Consider the following 25,554-nt stretch of genomic DNA (forward strand, 5'->3'; position numbering starts at 1 on the left):
CCATGTTCTGCTGGAGGAATGTCTGCCCCACAGGAACAGGAAATGAAGAAGCAGACACATATACAGGCTGCCTTGTGTCGCCATGGGTGCCAGGCTAAACACACACACTCAAGCACACAATGTCCACCCTCAGCTGGAGCTTGTTAAAACCGAGACAGCCAGGGCCAGCTTGTCTTTGTCAGATCTCTGATGTTGCATTCAAGCTGATGGTTTGGGCATTTTCATACGTCTCCGTATGGCTGGGTGTGTGTACGTGGTCCTCGCAGCAAAGGTCTGAGAACACTGAGCAATGGTGACACTCAGGCCCCAGGCCTCCGTGTTTTCCCTCTATCCTGCTCTTCCGCCTGCAGCTGTCCAGTGATGCCTGCTGGGTGGGCGGTGGGTCAAAGCGAGAAACCCAAGCCTTCATGAGACGTGCTCTTAATCAGCCACATGACCATGAACAAATTCACACTTAATTTGGATCAACATGAAAAACTAACCCCTTGTTGAAAGCAAAGGAAACTTGCAGGAGAATCGTGCTTTGCAGTGAAAAAGTGCTTGGCTTTCAGTATTATGTTTCTTAATTGGGAGTGAAATTGCCTTCAGAGCTGCCGAACATATATAAAGCTATTCAATCATTCATCGGTCTATAAATATGGTATTGTGCCGAGCAAAAGTATTCATGTCATGATGTTCATTCAACCACAAACCTTAGTGTGGTTTGTGGTTGTCAATCCCCAGTTTGTCTTTAAATCCTCATGACACAAAGACAATGACACAATGGTAAACATTCCACACCAAGCTATGTCAGTCTACCTAAACTAATCAGAGAAGCAGCCAGAAGTCCTGTGTTGACTCTGAAGATCATCCTGTTTTGAGCAGTTTTTTGGTTATCCTCAAAACAGGATAACCAAAACAGGTTATCCTGTCAGATTAAATTAAACTTTCTGACCTACACTAAAAACCTTACATTTTATATGTTTTTTTGAACATCATTGCCAGTGATGGCAATAATTTCGAAGGGTACTTTGTAAACACATTGCAAACTTTTATGGCAAAATATTATCGATGGCCACAAATAACAAGGACTTATATGTTAGGCATCTCATGGCATACACAATGTTTTTTATGGCACATTAATTTTGATCAGTATTTTCGTTTGCTTATTTATTTATTATTTCAAAACACAAAGTATAAATTATTTAATGGAGCATATCCCAGCAGTTGTTGGGCAATTGGGCACATGACAAGTCAGGTTAATTCTTTCTATGACAAACCTCTTACGCCTTTGCAGCACAGCAGTATTTACATAGATTCAGTTGCACACGAGTATACTTGCGACTTCAGAAGGCAATTGCTTGCACATGATTTTATTTTGGAATGTCAGATGAAAAAGACCACATTCAAATGCATGACAGAGACTTTACAGAAGATTTTTAAGAACCATGTGTCGCGTTCTTTCTAGCTCACAATTGAGCAGTGCTTTGTGGTTAGACATATTATTCCAGTAGAATGAAAGCAAAATAAAAAAAAATACTGCAATTGTAATGTGACAAAATATGTTCAGTCTGCACCAAACAAAGCTGAACCATAACAATGTCTTACTTTTAAAGACTTCTCCATAACTCTTGTTCAAGGTTTAGGAAGTAGAGGCTTACATGTGTCAATTGCTTTGGTTCAAGGAGACCCTACAAAAACAATAAAACAAGAAAAGAAGAAACCCATCCCGTAGTAGATCACATTTCCAGCCATTCTCAGTCTCTTGTTTTCTGTTCTCAGCTGTCCTTTTCCTTTCATCTTGAAAGCGCTGAGCCCGGGCGTGGACGGGAAAGATACGTTTGGATGTGTAAGTGCATGAGAGAGACAGAAAGGTGAACATTTCTCACCTATCCGGTGTAAAAAAAAAAGGACACTTCCGCTGACCGTGGATCAGTTTGTTGTTACTTTAGGGTGAAGGATGGGGGGGTAGGGAGTGACGGTTCAGCAACCATAGAAGTGCTAGCCATAAACTAACGAAAGGGAGGCGAGAAAGGGAGCAAAGTAGATTAAAGGAGATGAAGGAGGACAACAGTAGAGGTATTTACAGAGATAGAGGAGGAGCTGAAGGTAGGCTCTTCATCTTCCAGTTCCAATTATTGAAAAACCACACTTGCATCACCCTGCTTTATGTGTTACACTTCATTATCTTTAGTGTCTGGCAGTGTCAGAATCCATTTAGTTTTCAAATCCGTCTGCAGTGGATCCTGATAAATCTCTATGAAAACACACATCATGCACCACCGCAAGGATGACAAACTAGCACATTTTATCCTTTTGGTCAGAAAGTGTTCATCTACTGACACGTTTTCAGCTCTCAAAAGAACTTCTACTTTTAAATTTAGCAGAAATTAACAGAGAAACCTGCTAATTTCAGGTCTTGTACATACAGTTGGAAAACAACATTAGCATAATAAACAGGATAAAGAGATACCTGTGCTTATTTTTCTCACTGTCTGACATGAAATCAAATAAAACAATTTGTGTTTAAGCTCAGTCAGAATTGTTTGGTAAATATAAGAATAACGAAAGAGAGATTTTTTTGATAATTTTGTTAAGACTAACTTGTCATAGTCAGAAGTTTCCATGCATTTCTTTAGAATTTGACTGTTTCTGTCTTGACCTAATGGCTTAGGTCAAACCTTTTGTGTATTCTTCCACAGGCATCTCAGCGTAATTTTCTAATTTTGCCATATTCCTCCAGACTGAACACATGCAGCTGAGTCAGACATAAAGTCCACCTTGTTTACACATATATTTTTTCACAATTTTTGACCGGGTGGTGTCTTTAGTGGCTTTGTATTTTTATGCTTTTATGATGTAAAGCACTTTGAATTTCCTTGCTGCTAACATGTGCTTTACAATACATGTGCTTTGATTGATTTCCTGTAGGACTGAGATCACGGCTTTGCGATGGTCACACCAAACATCAGCTTTGTTGTTCTTAGGCCACTTTGTAACAAATATTATGGTATTTTATTTTACATTTATTGTCCAATCATAAGAACTATTTGTGTCCAAGTTTTAATTTCCTGACCGATTCCCAAAATGTTGCTTCAATATCTCTACACGTTTTTCTTCATCCTATTTGTTATGTGAAAAGCATCAGATCCCCACTCAGCAAAACAGCCAATCCACATGCTGTCAAAGTCTTTACATCATCAAACATCAAACTGGACTTTCTAAATGTTGCATATGGAAGGGCTTGTGTTTGGAAAATACATTTAAATCTCCAAAAACACCTTTTATTATTCTGACATTTAGCAAATGGAAATAAGAAAGAGATCTATAGCAAGAAACGTTTAGCCTAATTTAACCAAAAATAATGTTTATGTCTCTTTTCAGACACTGTGTGTATATACCTGGTTTCACTTGTGTGTGATCTGTACTTTTTTTCCCCCTAAATTCTGGAAAATTCACTAGAAGGTTATATATTGCTACAATATGAAAATAATAAAAACCGCTCTTTCTTTTCCCCCCATGGGGTGTTGCTGGGCAGACAGGGTGCCTGGCTGCCAGGGGACTCACTGGCCAATTAGTGTAGAATTTGAGCATCGTAACGAGCCTTGGAGGAATAAGGGGAGCTTGATTACAACACCTAAACCTTCCTGTCGCCCTCAGCCAGAGGGCCAAATGTCTCACTGACAGCCAAGTCACAGCTGGGGACGATGGGAGAAATGACTCCAGCCCACACTGGCCCCTCTGTTCACTGCAATTTGGGAGCTAGAGTCTGACTTTCCTTCTGAACCATTGTTCTTATTTCTGACAATGTGGCATTGTAGATTTTGAATTAATCTTTTCAACAGAGAAGATTTAATACAGAAAATACAGACAGGACCTGGGAGCAATAAATATACAAAGCATAAGTGCCTGCTTTCCCCCCCCCCCCGCTCGCCTGTTCGTGCTCAGGCCCTCATTTGGAATTCATGCCGTAAAAACCATAATAAACGGTGGGATTGAATCATTCAGCAGCTCTGATTTGCTTGGCAAGACCCAGATCTGGAGTTTATTTGTCTATGTTGTACTGAATCAGTCAGGCCCTGCTAGAAACAAACTTCAAACAAACACAAGACCCCAACAATTTGGACGTTTTTGAAAAACAGCACCGGAAAGCTGATTGGATTGGCACATTGTGCATCGGGGGTGCATGTCTACTGACGTGATTCATGCTGTCTGGAAATTTTGTGATTCAGAAACGTCACAACACCAGGGAAATATTACAGTGTAGCGTAACAAAAGCTTAACATCTCACAAGCTTCGATCCGTTTTTACTCCGAATTTATGAGAAACAAGCACAAAGTTGCACATTATTCTGAAATGAGAGGAAAGTGAAATAGAGCTTCCTAAATCACAATAAAAATTATAAAAGTGGCATGTGCATTTGCATTCAGATCCCACTTGCTCTGAGAGCCCCAAATAAATATCCAGTGTAACTAATTACCTTCAGCAGTCGCTTTATTATTATTATCAACATAGACCAAAGATGTGTAATGTAATCACATGTAAATATAGAATTTCTTTTAGGGATTTTGAAGTGTGCTAAAAAGCACCCAGGTGAGGTGAGAGAATCTATTCACAGGGGAACTGTTGTGCCAAATTTTGAAATTTTTTTTTTTGTTTACGGGCATGTGTGGCTAATAACTAACTGCACATCAAACTACGCCTACCATTGTCAAAGTGAAACGTGGTGGTGACAGCATCATGCCATGGGGATATTTTTCTCCAGCAGAGACAGGAAAACCAGTCAGAGCTGATTAGACGCCGGATGGAGGTAAAAACAGGAATAAAAGAGCTGCAAAAAACCTGAAACCTGGTCAGCAATCCTGTGCAGAGTTCTGCAAGGCCCAATCAAATTACACACCAAAATCGAACCTGTAGTATCTGTTGCAGGATTTGATCCATGTTAAAAGACGTCATCCATTCAGCCTGACTGCTTTATTGACAGCTTGAATGAACAATGCTTTCACAGGTATGGCTTAAAGGCTCGAAATCATCACTCACTGACGTTGTTGAATTACGGAAATTGCGACATTTTGGCCGAGTCGAACCATTCCACCTGGTGGAATGGTTCTTTTTTACGGCATGAATTTGCTCCGTTGGATGTGTTGTGTGATTGGTCAAAAGATTTTGGGCATGTTTTATGTGGAAATGCGCTCAGACAGTAATGCTGACACTAACGCTTCAACTCGTCCACTTTTACTATTTTTATATCTGCAGGTGACACATTTGAGGAGTGCTTATCCTACACAGTGAGAAATTTTTCACATTTGTAATTCTTCATTAAATATCTACGAAGACTCTCAAATGGCTGCTGCCCCCTGACATCAGATTGCTCTCTGTCCCTCCAGGTGACCCCGCAGATGACCAACGTGTAACAGTCCTTAATGTCCACCTGTTGGTCTGCACCGTGTATAAAAGGTGTATCCCACAACCAAGTGAGCACGAGTCTTCTCCTTCTGTCACATGAACTTCCAAAATGCCTTAATGTTTGCTGCAGTGACGTGACAAAATTGTCATCGCATTTAAAACCTCAGCAAAGGACAGTAGCGTAGCGAGACTCCAAATGTTTGCCTCTTGAAAAAGCCAGAAAAATACACACTGGATCGTAGGCGTACACTATGCCCTGCAAATGACTCGACCCGGCCACCTTACATGTCATCATGTTCCACTGTAAACTCAACGTGATACTAGCTCCAAAGGCATCTTTTGATGCCAATATTATCCTCAATGTCAGTGCAGATCTCCCGTCAGCCCGGTCCTAATACTCAGTGACAGGAGCCCCGCGGTGAGGACCCCACTCTGTCGTCTGATCGGGCAACCAGATGGACAGCTCAGCAGCAAGAGGGGACCTGATATCAGTGTCAGCAATCAGATCTCACCCACTGAGAACTCGTGTGTGTGCGAGGCGGCGTGGGAGAGAGAATACACAGTGCGAAGTGATTGTTGGGAGCATATGTGCTGACGGCAGCCGGAGTGTGTGTTGAAATGAAGATTAATGAATAAGGTCCCGGTAAAGTGTGTGCAGACGAAGTTGGAGGGTCAACAGACGCTTCAAACTGTGCACAAACTTAAACTTGAGTGCGCACACGGTGTGTAGGTGGCGGTTTGTAAAAGTGTGTGCCTGGTTAAATTGTATCTTTTGACTTTTCACCACCTCTTGTCCCACAGCTGTGAGGTGCAGACTGACCTGAGAAAGGCTCACAAAGCTCCCCTATAATGGCACAACTCAACAAGTCAAAGGAGTTTCTCTTCAGCTAAATATTTATTGTTTTAAAAAAGAGCTAAAAAAGGATTTTTTTTTTTTTTTTCTGTTCTCAATTTGAAAATTGTTGTTCATTTTTCTGCTGACTCGTTTCATAAAAAGAAAAGCAACACTGTCTGTCTTTGGTTAAAAAATAATCAGGGTTAATTTAACTTGAACACAAACCTCAGAAACAATGACTCACATAAAAAAAACAACATTAAAACACTTAAAAAGATCACTTCCAAGCCATTCTTTGTTGCACTACAACTGCCAGAAGATGATGTCTCTGTATAAGCAATGAACAAGAGTCCTTCCTGAGGGGGAACAGAGTCTCCGTCTGGACCGAATGAAGTGGTCATTTGTTCAATGTCAGCTGATAAAGATCGAATAGCTGTCATCGGGAAAATATGCCCCAGATATTCCCTTCAGAAATCACTGATGATAATTAACTAACTTGTGATGTGATGTTAGTAAGTCTCCAAAGGATGATAAATTTCACAATGTTCAGACACACCAGGAAACAAAACAGTGGAATAAAAAAAACAACAACAATGATATCATATTGAAAATATAAAGTTAGTGTTAGAAAAACTAACTTTATATAGCTGGAGGTATTTTACATATGAGCCTTTTACATAATGCTGCTTGCACCTATTGCCCACAGGCTTACAAAATGAAAAAAAAAAATAATAATTTTCCAAAATAGCATAAAAGAAGCACAATTAATATTGTATTTACTTGAATGGGGTACCCAAAGCTGATTACAAATGTACCATCCTATTTTGTCTAGTTGGTCTGGCACTTTAATGGTTTTCATTTTCACTTGTCTACCAATATGTTGACCTACTGCAGGCTTTCTAATACCTTCATTTCAATGACCATGATGCAGGAAGGCTAGGTGATGAGTGATAAAGAAGGGATTCTAGCAACTATTATTCAAAGTATTTATAATGCAAATTAAGAACACAGAACATTCTAAAGTTTAGTCCAAAGTGGTAATCCAATTCCATTTAATGTGTTTATATTGGGGTAATTTGCAATAAATGTCACCTGCAGGCACTGAACATGAAAAACCGATGCAATTTATATACAAAAATATATATATATATATACCGATTGGTAAAAAGATTTTTTTAAAGGAAACGTGAGTCTGTGATTCTCCAGCAATCCTTCCTCCTGAGTGAGGTTGCAATGTCATAGTGCACACCTTATTTGCAGCAATCCCAGATTGCATGTGGTGACAGAGGAAAGGAAGGACTCCCTTTCAGCAAGAAACAGCCTCAAACAGAACCTGATCCTGTGTGGCCGGTCATCTACCTCAACTGACTGATGTTTGGAGAAAACCGTGAAATCAGACACACAAAAACACAAACAAAAATCAAAACAAAACAGAAGCAGTGATTGGAGAGCTATGTGTGATAAGAAAAGAGTACTAAGATTTTATGTCAGCAGGATCTCTCAAAAAAGAATATGCTCTCTTTTACATTGTGCTATAAATGCTGAGGACTAGCATACTGCTAGTCCTCAGTATGCTGTAAAAACAGCCACCAACAAAATCAAGGAAATGGATTTCTGGATGCACACTCTGGATGGATTTCAACATCTTGAGGTCAAATAACTGTTTGGATCCCTGCATTTAGGCCATATTCTGACATAGACTGCATAAAAAAAAAAGAGTGTGGCAGCGGATTAAGAATTAAAGTAACTTCAGCTCTCACGTCCATTGCTGTGGATGACAACTTTTTTTTTACACCTCTATTGATACGCAATTCTGAGCATTTCTCCCAAACGCAAATTTATACTCCATATCTGGAAGCGTTTCCTGCTGTCGGGCTCTGGCAGCGGGAATGCTTCCCTCCACGGAATTTCTTGCTTGATGTTAAACACACAAATGAACCACATTTGTGTTTGCTGTTTTCACTTACTGTTTTCCATTTGAAAAGTCTTATGAAGCCACACAAGATGATTATGAAATGCAGATGTATAACGAAACCCTCTGTCCCTGCCCGCATCCTCTGTCTATCTCTTGCGTGTGAGATTCGGATGGGAAGTCTCTCAGTCTGTGTGTTTTTCCTGCCTTCAAGCTGGAACACAGCATTCCTGCTCCATCCTGCTTTTTCATCTATCTACGGAGCCGGAAGAAACGGAAGTCCACTCTCAAAGCTGAACTTCTTGTAGAGAGATGTTTTTTCTCAGTCACTTTAGGAGCTGTCAAAACCTCAGTTTGTACCATAAAACATTTAAAGATAAATGGCTTCAAGAGCCATTATTCAGATTTCTTTTCTTCTCTGTGAGTGTTTCAGTGACTGAACATGATATCTTCTTTCCCCGTGTGCTTTCATTTTTCTTTCCTCCCGGCTTTTGTCACTTTACATCTCCACGGATCTGTTCGCCTCTCCATCGATCTGTCAATCTATCCATTTATTCAGCAACATCTGTCATTTCTCTTGTCACTTAAATCATCCATCCATTAGACCATCCGTCTTTCATGCGACTCACTCAGCTCATCCCTCCTTCATTCATCTGTCCATCGTGCCTTTTGTGCACCAAGACACTGTTGTGACTGCTGCTGTGATCTTGGCTTCTTTCGGCAGAAACACGGTAACAGATTCGAAGCCGAACGTTTGCATGCTTTCGCACAGATAATTCACACCTGCATGCCTGGCAGTGTGCCAAAGCGAGAAGAAAGATGCCGTTTTCCTCGTGGTGTTTCCAGCTTGGAGCATGCCAGGTGCAGCTCTTCTGCTAAAACAAGACTCGCAAAGACTCCCAAGAGTTTCAGCACAGCATCAACAGGTTGTGTAATTTCTCTGAAACGGATCTCTAGCTGGCAGAGCTAAATGAGGAAGTGGAATGAATTAGTTTTGTGTGTGTAGGGGTGTTTTCGGGTGGTGTAAGGGAAGGTTTGTGTATGTTGGTGTATACAGGGGTTTAGAAGCCAGAGGCCTCTTTTTTTTTTTTTACCAAGTGCGTGAAATAAAGGGTTGGTTGTAGGGGTGACAAGCCTGACAGACCACTCCAACTCAACCATCAGCACCCTCTCACCAAGGAAATACACAGATCTCCTGTTTTTTTTTATACACACTCCCTCCAGTCTATGTTACTTATTCCTGAAAGCTCACTCTGTGCTTCTCCCAGCATTTCACATGCTCTAATTGAGCCCTCTGACTAAACAGTGACTTGCAAAAGTGCTTGTATTACTTTAACTTCACCTCGTTGCATCATGCTACAATATCATTGGGCTTTAGCTACTAGACCAACACAACATAGTCGCAGCATTACTGTGACGTAAGAGGAAAATCAAACATAGTTTTCAAGATTTTTGACATAAAAACCTGAAAGGTGCTGGGTTTCCCCAATGTATTATAAGCCTGGCGGACCACCAGGCTTTACTTTTGCCCCCAGCAGGCTTAGCTTTGCTTATTTATTTAAGTCTTTATAAAATGTTTGCATTGTTTAAGACTTTATAATTGCCGTTCAGATATTAATATTACAATCTTCCAATAACACATACCATATTTTTCGGACTATAAGCCCCTATTTTCTCCCCACGCTTTGAACCATACGGCTTATAGCCCGGTGCGGCTTTTCTGTGGACTTTTCTTCAACCACCAGGGGGCTCTTTAGCAGGAAGTGAATCATTGGAAGCAAAAATTGGAAAACGAAGAAGAAAGTGCTGATTTTCATTTAGAACAAGCACATGCTAGCAGCAGGCACGACTGAGAAATTTATTCAAACTCATATGATGAAGCTTTTAAGTTGAAGGCTATTGATCTGGCAGTACAGGAGGGAAATAGAGACGCTGCACGCAAACTCGGAGTGAACGAAACCACAGTTCAGCGTTGGAGACGGAGGGTTGCATCCTTTATATATCCAGCAGATTTATTAGGACACAGCCCTCTGCTGGGTCCTTATGAAAAACCGAGAGCGGTGGAGATACCAGCGGCTTATAGCCCGGTGCGGCCTATATATGTACGTTTCCTTTTTTTTTTTTTTTTCAAAAATTTGTAGGTGCAGCTTTTAGTATGGTGCGCTCTATAGTCAGGAAAATACAATAATTATCTAATTATATTTTCAAATTTCCTGTCGACTTTACACATTTTTTAACTCAAAAACATGGCGGGCCGCTGGATGAATGACTGCTGAGCGCCCAAAGACCGGGCTTAGCAAGTTTTCTGGTGGAAACCTTGAAGGTGAAACATAAAATTTAATTAGCCTGCTGAGTTAATACTATAGCATCTTCTAATCTTTTGAGATATACATTCACTGTATTTGAGAATGAACGTTTTGCCCACTGATTCAGTAAAATTGGGTTGATTGTCACAGACTCTCAGTTGCCTTTAGGTCTGGACTTTGACAAGCTCATTTTATAAAGCTACATTGTAGACATAGCCTTAGGCAGTCTGACAGAAGTGAGCCTGCCATTCAATTGGCACCACCAGACCCTTGGACTACCACCAACAGGTAAGACGGGTGGAGTGTCTTGCCCAAAGACACAATGGTAAAATGACTAAGACGAAGGCAGCAGGTTGAACTGTCAGCCCACGGCTCACAGGACAAACTCTTATCCCCGGAGCCACCTCCACCCCATGTCGTATTTTTAATCACCGCTCTGATATATTTTACTGTCTTTGACCAAAGATGACCACTTGAGTTTGAGAATATGACAAGTCATAAGTGGAAAACATGACCAGGGCAGCTGTGGATACAATGAAGCTTACCACCAGTATTGTACGAATGTGTGTATGAATGATTGGTTGGTTATAGTGTAAGACACTTTGGAGTCCTCTGGCTTGATAAAGTGCTATGCAAATATAGGCCATTGCATAGAAACCCAAAAAGTTACATTTTGGTCCCTTCTGACCAGAACACATTATTTCACCACAAGGGTTTTGTTTCCTTAACCAAACTGCTTATGGCTTGCTTGCTTCTGATGGCAAGACTCATGGATTGCATGATGAATTTGTAATTTATCTTGTGGACAAATTCCCCCATAACTTGTGGATGTATGTGAGCATGTATGTAGATTTACAGTTTTGTCACACTCTTTCAGTTTTCAGATGATGGACTCAGCAGTGCTCAGCGAGATGTTGAGAGCTTATGACATTGTTGTATCACCATAACCCTGATTTGGATTTTAACTTTATTTCTAAGATCCCTGCTGCGTTCCTTGATCTTTGTGATGCTGCTTGTTTTATAAAAGTTCTTTAACATTTGAGACTTTCATAGAAAAAGTGTATTTATACAAAATTACTCAAGATGAAACGTTCTGTTAGAAGTTGATTTTTACGTGGGGCTTTAAAGTAACTGCGGTTGAGTACAAAAGCAAGCCTTTTGATTTTTTCTGTATTCAAAAAAACGATCTATGATTTCCCTTCCATTTCAAATTGTTCACTTCTTTGCATTGGTCTTGGATGTAAAACCCCAGTGAAAATGTGCGAAACGCTCAGCGGACGTGAATACGTTTGCGAGGCACTGTATATCCTTTCACGACAAGTTCCAACTGGCAAAACTCTTTAAAAACACCGATCAGCTTTCCTCCTGCACAGGCCCGTTTCAAGACGCAGAGCACTTGAGGTGTGTTTATATTTACTTGTGCGAAGCAGCATCTTGTTGCGGTTCTGTCCACTCGTCCAGGTGAGAGCCAGGTGTTGAGTGAAGGAGACAAAAGGGAAGGAAAAAGAGCGAGTGAAGAATATTTATTATTCTCTTCCTTTGTTTTTCAGCCACTTGCACACTCCCCTCCCAGTCCGCACAGCCATCCATCCGTCATCTTTCTTTAGTGAGCACTGTTTATGTCTGGTTTCAGAGGTTTGTCTGTTTGTTTGACAGCCAGGAGGTCTGCCACCGTGCCATACCTGTCAAAACCTGTCAAAAACATCTTTCCACTCTGCGAGTGCACACACACTCTTTCGCAAACAGAAGCAAAGCGTAGAAAAAGAAAGAGAAGAAGAAGAGCAGGCAGTTTTATTTTTTTTCTCAATGACCGTATGTGGCAATTGATAAGCTGCCGGCATACAAATTATGAAACAAGTTACATTGGAAATTGTTGAGACAGTGAGCCATTAATGGTTTTAGGTCTGGCCCCAGAGCACCTAAACTGCCTCTGCAAATTAAATCTATTCTGCAAATTCAATCCAGTTAGTTCGAAAATTCAATACATCACATCACAGAGGCTGTTTAGTGCTACTCAGTGGATCCAACTCATGCATGTAGTTTGTATCCTCTGAAAAAAGGGACTCATTGAAGAGATGAATGCACTTTTGTTCCAGCTTTCCAAAAAGTAAAAAAAAAACAACAACAAAAAAAACACAGTGTGAATTCTTCAGCGTTTTCTCCCTGTCACTTTCTTGGTAATTCCCTAAAGTGCTAGGAGTCAGGACAAGTAGTAATTGAGTCACATGCAACTTGGATAACTTGGACCACATAAATGGCTGGCTGAAAAGGACACCAAGGCTTCAAAATATGATGAGGGTAACAGTATCAGGCACGTGAACGTTTATTTTAGCTGGCCTCTTGACAGTTTGATAGAAATGTGTTTGCTTCTAATGAAAAACGTGCAAGATGTCAGCATACAATATACAAATGACTTTGAACAAAACCCTGTCAAGCTTCAGCAAAGGGCAGCTTTTTCTGTCACTCTTCAGTACACTTGAGTGTATTTAGTTCAAGCTGTGCTGGTGTAATCCCTCACTTTGTGGGTGGCTTTTCAACAAATGACTGTGACTAAGTTGGTGAGCGAAAATCAAGAAAGCTAAGCCTACTTTGGACATTCTGTAAGGGAAACACAGGCACTAACATGCACTTGTAACCAGAGGAGCCAGTACAACCAGTGGCGGTTTCTGATATGGGCGACATGGGCAACTGCCCAGAGTGGCATCTTGTGAGGGGAGGGGGGCGGCATGACCCTGGAGAAGTGAGAATGATGAATGTTTGCATTTGCAATTTAACATGCAAATGCATATTTTGCTCCTGCCTCATTAAGAACATATTATTTACTGAAACAACATTTCAGTCAAACTGTGATAAATCGAATCACAGCAATGTAACTTTTTCATGCATGAAATATTTCACATGCTGTTGCTTTGTATGTAGCAGTTTAAAGTGAGCGACAATTAAAGCACCAAAATATTTTCTATAATAGTGAATTATTACTGTGTTTATGTTTTTTCAATTAAGTAGCTTAGTTGTCTAACACTTGTTAGATCTGGGTTGGAATATTGTATGCTGATTAAAGTTCTTCTTACATTTTATTTATAAGAATGATTTGATCTCCCAACAATGTTGTTAAAATAAAATATTGCTTTATTGTCGTGTATCACTTCATCTCTGGATGTAGTGTTGCTCTTCCACATGAAGGGCTTTCCTCTTAGTCCCCTGCTTCTCTGAGAACCATTTTGGTCTCCATGTTTTCCACAAGGGAAATGTGCAAAAATTCAATTTAACCGTAAGGGACGCACATTTCTTTCTTTCTTTCTTCTTCTTGCCTCCACTTCACTCAATATGACACAAACTGACAGAACACAATCTTCTTGATTTAGTGTAGCAGAATCCAGCTTGTAATCAACCCTGGAACGGACAGATCCACGTGTAACTTGTGGCTCTTGGGTTCTATGAATAACATATCATGCGAGAGATATCGCAACAATAACAACACATCATATGGGAATGAATGTGTACGTTAAGTTTGTGGGACATCTTGTGAACATACAACCTAAGAAGATTTGAGCAGACACTAAGCTCGAGGGATGAACTCCGGGACACAGCTGACTGAGAGACGCCTTCATTAATCTGAGGTTTCTGACACACGTCTGTCACCAGCTGAGAGGGATTTCCACACTGTTCAGTTTGGTTGTGTTTGAGAACAAAGCTACTCATTATCGCGCGGGCGTACATTTTGACACCGCGTCTCTCGTCGGTGTGCACCTCGACGTCTGATCTCAGAGTAAACTCAGGTGCTTCCCTGCTCGAACGGATTCACAAATCCAGTGCGTTGCTCACTGCCGCACAAGTAGCGTCACAATCAACACACAAACAAAAAAAAAAAAAAACACTTTAAAGTCAAGGCTAAAAATACTACCTGCCTGCTCAAACTTGACTGTGTAAACAGTGTTTTGCCAGTGAAGAGTGGGTAGACAAAAGCTTTGAGATGACAGTGTTGACACTGAAATAATAGAAGCTGCCAAGTACTTACCGCTGACAGGCTGTCATTGTGTCTGATACAGTTTAACAATAGCTGCTGATGACAGCCAAGTGCTGCTGCTGTGCTGCGAGTTTAACTAGGGGCAGATTGTTGTGTCTTCTGAGTTTGATTCGAAACCAAAAAAGCAGAGACGGAACGTGATGAGAATATGCCAGAGAGTGAAATGTTTGGTTTTTTGCCTTTTTTGAAGAGGCTCGAGTCCATTTTGCCCCTCTGCTGTGAATTACTTAAGCTATTTTTTTTTTCATCCAGCTCTCCAGAGGCCTGGGAGGGAGTCAAATGATTTGATTCTGGTTTGTCGGTAAAAGGCTGCATCACAAAGCAGCAGAACAGTAGCTCTTAAGTCTTTTGGGGTTTTTTTGTATCTTAAGGGTTTTGGAAAAAAAGAGTTGACAAACTGTCTTCACTTGTTTCACCTACAGTACACTTAGAAAATTTACAAAAATGTCACTAGAAGGCATAACCAACACCACTTTGGTTGAAAGATACATCTTTAGCAAACTTCTTAAATATTTTTGATTCTTATGCTTCTGATAACTCCAAGAGCAACTTTGAACTATACCAGACAACAAATCAAGTTATTGCAGCTGTTTTATTCAGTCTACTGTCTGAAGAGGTCAGTGCATAGAGTGAAGTGTTGCGTCTACATTCATAAGGTCAGTAAGAAACTCAACAGATTTCTTTGAAAGAGGATTATTGAGTAAAAGAAGAAAGGACACTAAATCAAATGGGGGGGGGAAATCCCAAGTCCAGATGGTAAAAATTGGACAGTGTGCACATTCATAACTTTTATGATTGCGTGCTTGATATGTCATGCCAATCTCTACTTCAGATAGAGTCTCAGTGTGGGTTCAATTGCACTGTACAACCTCCTGTGTTTCAGCTGTGATTTCACGCTATTTCTTAACTTGTCCCGCAATGCAGAAGCTCAGAAGGATCTGTGCTCTAGTGGAATGTTTTTCCTACAGAAATTTATAACACTTCTGGGCCCAGACAATGCTAGATAAAGTTTACAAAATAAACAGTAAGGACATTTGCTCGCACTCCCTCCAGCTTCCTCTGTCTCTTTGTTTAGTTTCCACTGCATGATGACATGGGCTCTGCAACATGCTACGTTGCAGAGCCCATGTACAACTGCATGCGTCCGCACTCGCTCGCTGTCTTTCTAGCAGTTGCTCTCTTTTTTAGCATTGTTGTGCAGAGGGCAGCACATGTTGTCGTTCCCAATGCGTGAGCCTTTCATGCTTGTATCGGCCACCACTCTCATTGTGATTGCCTGTTTTGTAAAGCGGCTCATCCAAATTCATATTTCCATACTTCTGTCCTCATATTGTGCTGAAATCAGATGTTGTGCTTCTGAGCAACGGGGGGTTCTGGAGGTACCGGGTGTCCCCCTCGCCCACTCACTCTCACCAAGAGCAGATGGCTCTGGCTGGGCCGAACTGTGTGAATGAGCCCCTTTTGTCTCTGGATGTAGCGTAGCCGCCTATCCCAGATGGCTTTTGTACCTTTTGTGTCTGAGCTGACTTGCTGAGAGTGAGACAGGGTGTGCTGTCTGCTCTGGAGGGTGGTAGCCCTCCTCTCACTTTCAATAGATTCACTCTTTCTCTCTGTCTTTGTCACTCGACCGCTTGTTTTCAGTGCATCAATTCTGTTCACTGCAAATGTGCTACAGTGGCGTTGCGTTTGGCTAGTGCTATAGCAAACATGATCACAGTTTAAGCAGAGCAGAACATTCTGCTCACAAAATAAAAAAACAGACAGTAAAATTTAATATTTTAAAAGTATAAACATTAGCATATTGGTCAATTATCTATCAGTTCACTTTTGTTGTTCTTAAGTTTGCTTTTGGCATTTTGGAGACAATGATAAAAAAAAACAACAACAATAATAAAGAGTATTTGCATAATAGGTAATGTATTAGCATGCAAAGGGTCATGGTATTCTAAATGTAATATGTTGTCAGAAACCTTTACTTTAATGGGCCCCATATGAAGAAGTGTTGTTTTGGGTTAGAGGTTAAGTTTTGGACTAATGTGTCAATTGAGTTTAGGCTGGTAACAGTTAGGTTTTGGGGTTAGGGTTAGACTATAAAAATGAATAAAATATTAAATGGAAGTCAATACAAAGTCCTTGTGAAGATAGAAAAACATACTGCAATTAAATATCTATCTAATTTGTCACATTTATTCAGAACACAACATGGACATTTTAAAACCAAAATTTCTCATCCTTACTAAACTTGATCATTTATAACATATTTACTAACCTTTTAGAAACAAATGGGCCTTATGGGGACCAAAGCCAGGTTCTAATACGATGCACCCCCCTGTACAGGGCCACATCATAAAACTAAGATGATGTGGTTTGGTTTGGAGATAAAGTGTGAATTCGATTTCAGAATAGACCAGTACTGGTTAGGGTTAGGGAACATGTCTGGGTTATGCATAAATAGTGACTAAAATGAATGGAAGTCAATACAAAGTCCTGATATGGGTAGAAATACGGACTTGTGTGTGTGTTTCTGCTGTCAGATAATTACACTCTAACATGGTTGTGTCACTCTGTGTGTACGACTTCTGCATGTCCTCCAATTTCTGTCCTCTTCAGTGAACTGCAAAAAGTCACATCAGCGCACCACCTCTCTGCCTCGCTCATCTCCATGTAACAGCTAATTTACCGCCTAAATCAACTCCGATGTCTAATGAATCTGCACGTCTATGCTAACATGGGCCTCATTTGACCTTCCTCTATCCCGCTCGTGCACACGCCCACAGTCAAACGCACACCACTGCATCCATGTTCTCATCTCATTACGGTGGGACATCGTGTGTTCGTCCATTGCTTCCCGGGGGGGGAGGCCTCCACCGCAGGGTTTTACAGCTTCTGCCAAATCCCTGCCAGAGACAGTCGGCTTGTCTGCCTGGCAGCCTGGCACTCCAGCAGACTGTATTTACAGCTACCTCTGGATAAAACGGATCTGGTTACCGCGCAGGATATATACAACTCATCAATCAGCAGGGAGGCAGACGGAGAGAAAGAACGAGGTGTACAGTTCAGTGTGGTGTTTTTATTGCTGCTCCTATATCTTTAATGCACACACACATCCAGATGTGCTCGGAAGCACACGCACGCAGACATTCCCAAACTTTCCCAAACTTTCCCAAAGGATGTAGGTCCAAAGAGAAGTCAGATGTTTCAGTTTCAATCTCTCTCTCTCTGCCCAGATCAAATACGCGAATCAGCAACCAGATGATGTCACTATCCCACAGCTGTCCCTACCACTCAGAGATATGCACACACACAGACACACACACCGTGCACGAGTGCGTGTGCGCGAACAGCTTCACCGAGGTCAAATCTCTCTCCGTCTCCCGCCCTTTAATTCTGTCTTCTCTCAAAACTCTGGGGATCCTGCACGCCGCTCTGAAAGCAATGGTCTGGATCGTGTTGCCTCTGTGTGTATGTAAGCCACACACACACACACACACACACACACACCCCTACATACGCACGCCTACGCACGCACACCCAAACGCGTGCATACAGCGCACGCAGACATGCGCTGTATGCTCCAATTCCGGTTGCCGGGAATGGCTCTGGGGTAGGTGGGGATTGTGTGGGGAAATGAGAAAAAAGTGGGGATTCTTTTACAGCAGCACCATCACAAACAATCAGGGTAAAGAAATATTTTATTCACACAAAACAGGCCACACACATCCCTGTATCCTGAGTGTGGGAAAATAGAGTGGAAATTAAAAAAACACGCAATCCAGGCAGGGTATAAAAAAAAATTCCAACTATTAGCTAAATGTGGTATGTCAAACTGCTTTTTTCCCCCCAAACTTTACATTGTGGATGTTTCTTTTTGGTTCAAGAGCAACAAAAATATTTTCATCCGAATAGAATAAACAATTTACAAGGAATTCCTTTCTAGTTTTATGTACTCCTGTATAACTCCCTCAGTCGGCTTGCCTGGTCTTCTCTCTCAGCTTCACCCTGTTTCTAATCCACCACCTGTTCTTTGTCAAGTAATCAAGCTCATCAGTATATAAGCTCCTCATTATCTGTCACTCACTGCCACATTCTTCTGTTCACCCATCTAGCCTCCTGGTTCTCCACTTCTTCCCTCGTCTCTGTGTCTGTCTGTCTGTCTGTCTGTCTGTCTGACTGTCTTTCCCCGAATCCTGCCTGCTGCTTCTCATTACTTGCTGGTTTTTGAGTTCACCCTGTTCCTGTCTGTTCCTCATCCTGATCCTGTTGTGCCTGCGTGTAGTTTGTTTATCGCCATTAAAAAAAGTCTTCACATCACGATCCTCCAGAGCTCCTGCTTTCACTCTTTTCCGATCTCAAACCAGCAATTTACGACAGAATGTCATTTTCAAGGAAAAAAAAAAAACATCTGTTTTTATAAGAATTTCCACATGAAAAATGACATGTGTCCGACTTTATTTAGAAATGTAAAAACCTTCCTAAAATTGTCGGTCAACCTTTTCATGTTGGTATTTTTGCCGAGTCATCTTTTGCAAGAAGCTCCAAGTGTTCAAGATTGAAAGTTTATGTGGAGTTCTCTCCGACCTAAAGCTGTAGATTATTTCTTGGATTCAAATCCCACCCAATGCATTTTATAATGGTCAAATTAAATTAGACCCATAAAATTTAATTATGTTATTATTTAAAATTTTAACATTCCTTGGATATTAATAATTTTGCTCTGAACTTTACATATTTTGCTTTACGATGCTTAAAAAGATATAATCTTGTTCCTAATCCAGTGTAGCATGTAAAATACTTAAATGTTCAGTGCCTTTCAGATGTATTCATTCCAACTACAAATTTTTCACATTTGGTTTTGCTTCAACTTCAAACTTTAGTAGATTTTATGTCATAGACCACAAGTGTCAAACTCGAGACCTGGGGACCAAATCTGACCCGCCATAACTTTTTATGTGGCCCTCCAGGCTCTAGAGGAACACATAAATAGAACCATGAAGATAACAGCTGTGTACTTAAATATTATTTCATCAATCAAATCAAAGCAGTTATTTTTTATCTGTATACTGTCAAATTACATCAGTATGAAAAGATGTTCAACATTACTACATTTTAAGAAGTTCTCATCCAATGCAGAGGCAGATATTTATTAATATTTTAATAGTTTGTTAATGGGTTTTACCAATACATTCTGCCTCAGCCTTTTGAGGATATTCCAAGGACATTTATGACCTTGATGTGGTCTACAATGAAAATGAGTTTGACACATCGATCATAAGTCAACATAAAGTAAAAATGTACCTAGATACATCTGAAAGGTGTGGTGTGAATTTGTGTTTATCCCCCTGAGTCAATATAAAACTACACAACAGATCTGCAGTTCTGTTGGTATCCAGAGGCAGATTTTTTTTTTCTTATTCATCTATACAAAGTAGCTGAGCCTTTTCAGGTGATGCCTCTCATTTCTACTTAGATTTTGGCGTATGAATATTCTTTGATTCAAACAATCCATCACAGTTCTCCTGGCTAAATGGCCGCAGTTTTTGTAGGGGGTTCATTTCTGCCCCCAGTTGGGAAGTCTCTGTTGTATCTAACAACTTTTTCTTCCCAAATTGCCCTGGACGTAGCTCTTTCCATCAACTATGACCAACTTCAAGTTCTCTGCTGAAGAGAGCCATCCCCACAACATGATGTTGCCTCCACCGCATCACTCAACACGGATCGGTGCTTTCGCTGTGATTTGCAGCAGGGTCGCAGCTCATAGTTTTACCTGTGGGTAACATTGCAAACTCTCATACAGTGCTTTATAATCCAACAATCATTCTCGCATTTGAGTGACATTAACTTACTAATTTCTTCACTAATGCTTTCACTAATTTGTTCATTTCTAAAGGCAAGTGGTTGCACTTAATTCTATTAAAAGAATAGAATTGAATCTGGTTTCAAATATCCGGCTCGAAGGAGAGTGCTTCCTTTTAAGGGGTGTGCTGTGGTGGCGCAGCGGGTTAGCACGCCCCACGTTTGGAGGCCTTAGACCTGCGGACGTCGCGGGTTCGACTCCCGGTCCCGACGACCACATGTCCTCCTTCAAAAAATGGCGCCGGCTCAACTGGCTGCCTGCAGACACAGCTCCTGTCGTGTGCTGTAACTGTGAAATAATTTCCCTGCTGGGATGAATAAAGTAAAAATTATTATTATTAAAAGCGGTGTACCCAAAGGTTTTTCACATTATTCAGATTCTCTTCATTAGAAATACTGAAGACCATTTTTCTTTACCTTCACAATTATGCCCTACTTTGTGCTACTCTATTAAACAACACTAGAATATTTTCACGTTACTGGTGATAACATGACACAATGTGAAAGCGTTCAGTGGGAGTGAAGACTTTTGCAAGGCTCCCTAGATTAGACTAAAAAAGAGCCCAGGTAAAGAACACTTGACTTTTACCAAAAGTTGCTTCTAAAAACCAGAAACAAACAACAACAAAAAAACTAAAAGTTCACTTCAGGTCCTCACTGATGCCCTGCCACGATGTCCCCAAAGTGCATTTTAGTTCACGAGATAAATTAATGAGATACATAGTGGCTTTTCCAAACGTAACCCCTGAAATAATGTACCATAAGTTAGTAGCTACCATATGTCCCGTTGCTCCTGTAAAATTATTATAGCAGCCAAAATTCCGGGTCGCTCCCACAGTGCGAGCTTGTTAGTTGATCTCACAAAACTTTATAGAGTCAGCTTTAAAGTTCTTCCAACATGCTCTTACTTTCCGTTATGTTCATTACACTTAGAAGTACTTTTTTTATACTTCTGCAACTTGCAATGATGGTTGTTTTTTTTTTTTCAAAAAATCATACCAATAATAAAACACCTCCCTTTCATTCCCTGTTGTTTATAATTAAAACATGCATATCTTCTCAGACAGTGAGAAGCATTACTCAAAGAAAAACAGATTAGAGAGCTTAACATAGCATTAACTACTGTGTAATCCTAATTTAAAGGCTTTATTGTATCAGAGGTTGAGAGCTTCCTGGAAATGAAACATGAGTGCTTTTACTAGAACCGTAAGCAGCTACAGTAAGTGCATGCACTTTGACTCTTGTGTTTAAACAATTTTTTTTTTGAATGGAGAACTTTGGGAGAGCTGTTATTTTATATCTGCATTGATTTCATTCAGGGATTTGTGAGGTTTTTTTCCCATCATCTCCCAGAACACACACACAGATACACACACACTTCTGCAGCTCTGGTTTCAAATTAAAGATGCACATTTGACAGTATTTTCCTTAATGTTGTTTTTTGTAATTTATAAATACAATAAACTATTCTTGCTATTTTTTTTTTTTAAAAAGCACACTATATATTTCTATTGTTTTTGTTTTTTTTACATTTTCCTAAGTTACTTAGGGATCACAAAAATCTTGAAAAATATGTTTTGTTCATCCAAATTCTGGTTACTTAATTTTTATTTTATTTTATTTTTTTGTAAGTTGCTAGTCTTCATTGACGAGTCAGAGAAGCACATGCTTTTGGTACCAGCTATGAAAGTCTCATGTGTTCAATTACAGATAATACTCAGCATTCGCATCTACGCTACCCACAGTTAGAGTGGGATCTAACCTTTTCTGAGACTTTAAGGCAAAGAAAAAAAAACGAAAAAACAAAAACAGTTTGCACGTCAAATTTTCCTCCTGGAACATTTAAAAAGCCTTTTACAAGACCACAGAAACGCATTTTTGGTGTAAAGCTGATTGGAAAAAATCTTTTCTGCCTCGCTTTCTGTGCTGCATTCCCAGCATTCAGCTGCATCATGGGGAAACAGGTCAGAGGTTACAGTGTAGATTTTTGTGTGGGTGTCTTAATACCCTTTGACCCCCTCTGACCCACTGAACAGCAGCCAAACTGGCCGTTCAACTGGGAGTAGGAGAGGATGCACGGGGGTCAGGAGGAACAATCAAGGAAAAAGCTTTCTCTCCGCCATGTTTTCTGCTCTTTCCCTCTATTTCTTCTTACTGAGCTTCTCATTTTGTCTTCCTGAAGCCAGAGTTGCACAAACAATGGCACGCATGTGCCATGACCAGCAGAAGCAAAGGTGGGACAAAAATGCTTATTTTTCTAAAGACAGGCGTGTTTCTGGAATTTATGTGCCAGGCTTTTAAGAGGTTTCCAGGGCCCAATGATCATGAAAGTCACTCAACAGATAAATGACCGTGTAAACATTCAAATCAAGAGAGAGCAAGGAAAGCAATAAAAAGACTTGTTTTTTTCCACCCCAAAACAGCAGGCATGTCTAAACCTCGTTGAGCATTAATCGCTCAACGAGGCGTCATTGTTGGAGAAATCATAACTCATTGGTAAATGTAGAAATCTCGGGTTTTTTCCTCGTCCGTTCCCACTAACGCTGTCCCTGAGCCTCACTTCGCGTTGAAATGTTTGCCTCTGTTCGTGCTTTATCAAAGGAACTTGGCCTCTCCAGCAAACTTTGGCTTTTTTAATTCACAAGTCATAAGTATTGTTAAAAAACAGAAATGCATCTCCGATTGAAGAGCGACAAAAGATATAGACGATTTTTTTCAGCAAAGGCAACATTTTAAACACACACACAAACACCCCCACACACACGCACACGCCTACACACACCCATCCCTGTTCCAGGGCCCCTTTCCTCCCCGCCCCATCCTTCCCATCCTCCACCTCCTCTCTCATCAAGGGTAATTTGCTCAGTTTCCTCCTGCCTATTGCTGCTTTTTTCTTCTCTTCCTCTGATTGGTCGATTCAGACCAGATGCTGATTGGACCTCCTTTTGCACCTCCCTCTTCCTGAAAACACCTCCCCCTTTTACTGGCACCTCCTACTTTTTGTTAGGACCGCCTCCCCGTCTAATTCGCCGCCTCTGTTTTAGATGCTCCACCTTCCTTGAAGTTTGTGGAATAAGTGTGCCAGGGCTCCACCTGGTGGGGTGATTCTCTTAGATTAGGACATTGTGTTAATCTAAGTGGCTTATTATTCAGTTCTACATTTGAAAATAAAAGCAATATAGTGCAAAAACCTTTGTAAAAATGCAATGTCTGAGTCTAAAAACAGTAAAATAATGTATAACATGAAAACATTTACAGCAGAAAGGACATTTCTGTGTAAATAACAAGTGCACGTTTTTATTTCTCTGTCCTTTAGTGCCATCTAGTGTTGTCAGGAGGAGAAAACTAAAGAGCAGCACCACCTGTGCAATAATGATAAAAAAGGAAGGTGATTAGGTACCACACAATCACACCTATATGAGCATTTTAGAGCAGCCAGGTCAGCTAACATGACCCTCATGCAAATGAGTTTTAGGCTAAAGTTAGGAACAATTTATTGTTTCCAACAAATCTACTGGTCTCATTGTCAGTATCATCCCAATAGCTATGTTAGCTCTGTCGGAGGTTCAAAAGTCAGTCAAGAGCAAAATTAAGGTTTTTCTGCCCACATGCAAAATACAGTCAGGCAGTACACTAACAACACAACACACACAACCTCAATGGTGTTCATGTAAACTAATGAGGAGTTGTAACTAAAAAAATCCCTTGAGGCATTTTTTTTAATGCTCTGAGTCCAAACTTAAAGTTTTCCAGTCTGTGTGGAATCTGCGAAGCCCCCAAGAGTGTATTCTCCTGGGAAGAGAACGTTAAGGTATGGCTGGAATCAACATTTTTTATGTGTCATTGTTAAAAGAACACCAAGATCTCACAGATGGTGCGAAAGCCCTGGTGAAAAAGAGTAACAATTTTCCCTGTAGTCCTGTTTGTTTGGCTACTGTGTTCTGGACCACAGACTGTTTTATCCAGGGTGTTCTATAGCGCCTGGTTCATCACATGAATATTAATACGGTGCTAAAACCCAGTCTGTTGAACTACAGTAGCTGGTGCTTTTTATAGCCTATAAAGAACAGCCAGCCATGGCCACTGTGTGTTTTTAAGTGTTTAATGTTGAGCGCAATGAGTACCATTAAATTCATACTCAAGCCAGCAGACTGCTGCATTCGCTTGTTCAAAAGAAAACTGTAGTCCACACTCACAGCTGGCATCGGTTTGTTGAAACCGTCCTAGAAATTAGGAAGTAGTCCCAGCCCTGCTCACAATGTATACAAGACCAAAAAGCCATAATCACATCATTTCTCTAAGACTTACTGTTTGTTTAATCTGAGACCTGTAATTGTCCAGCTTTGGCATGAGTCATTTTTGTCTTGTGATAGTCACCATGTGCTTTCATAATGCTGTTATAGCTCTTAATAACACTAACCCTGCAGTTGAAAATATTCACCAGTGATTGCATTTATTGCTTCTCTAATTAAGGCCAGCTGGAGATTTTAAAGTGACTGACCTTTGAGTTTTTTAATTGCATGATCATTTAGGTAATACATAGATCACTGGTTTGCGCTTATACACACAATTGTATAATATTTCATTGCAAGAAACCAAAAAAAATGATATTCAGGTGCACAATTTATTAATTAGGTTTCTTTGGAAGAAAACTGGTAGCGCTGGATTTCAGTTAGAGGTATTTGAGTAAGCGGAGTGCATGCAAATTACCAAGACCCTTCTTACAAAAAAATATGACAATTAGCCATGATTTTAGTTGATCTATCACTTAAAATCCCAATAAAATACTAGGAATTCAATGTTTGCTCAGTAGACAGGAAGACATTTGCGCTAGTGTATCTTTAATAGTTTTCCTTTCATTCTGTAACCAGTTGCTTTTTTATACAGACCACACACGCAGCGCTGTGTGCCTTGTGTCAGCTAATTGTGCCATACGCTGACGCTGAGATCCAACAGAAATGGATTTGATCACCATCTGAACCTTAAGCGGCCAGGAAGGCTTGATGAATGGGTCTCCTCTCGGAGTGTGCAGGCATGTGAAGTGTTGTGATGATGACCTGGCTGTTGTCTAAGTAAGGGTGAGGATAAAGCTCCACGTAAATCAGCTCAGCGGAGAGGCAGCCGCAGACTCCCACATATCATATCAGGTATTTGAGATCTAGACTGAGAAAGGAACTCTGCGATCGTTGCCAGACTTTAAACAAGCAGCTTAGAGAGTCAGGGAGGCAGCGGTGAT

General features: G+C 40.6%; 1 long non-coding RNA gene across 1 annotated transcript in view; it reads left to right on the forward strand.

Moving 5' to 3' along the window:
* LOC114155417 (uncharacterized) overlaps positions 1 to 6,293 on the forward strand; it is a 36,192-nt gene extending 29,899 nt beyond the window's left edge. The window contains exons 3-4 of the long non-coding RNA XR_003597739.1: positions 5,236 to 5,267; positions 5,367 to 6,293. This is a non-coding gene — a long non-coding RNA (uncharacterized LOC114155417). The remainder of the gene's footprint in view (positions 1 to 5,235; positions 5,268 to 5,366) is intronic.
* The last annotated feature ends 19,261 nt before the right edge of the window (positions 6,294 to 25,554 follow it).

Source organism: Xiphophorus couchianus, chromosome 13 (genome assembly GCF_001444195.1).
Source record: "Xiphophorus couchianus chromosome 13, X_couchianus-1.0, whole genome shotgun sequence".
Taxonomy (NCBI): domain Eukaryota; kingdom Metazoa; phylum Chordata; class Actinopteri; order Cyprinodontiformes; family Poeciliidae; genus Xiphophorus; species Xiphophorus couchianus.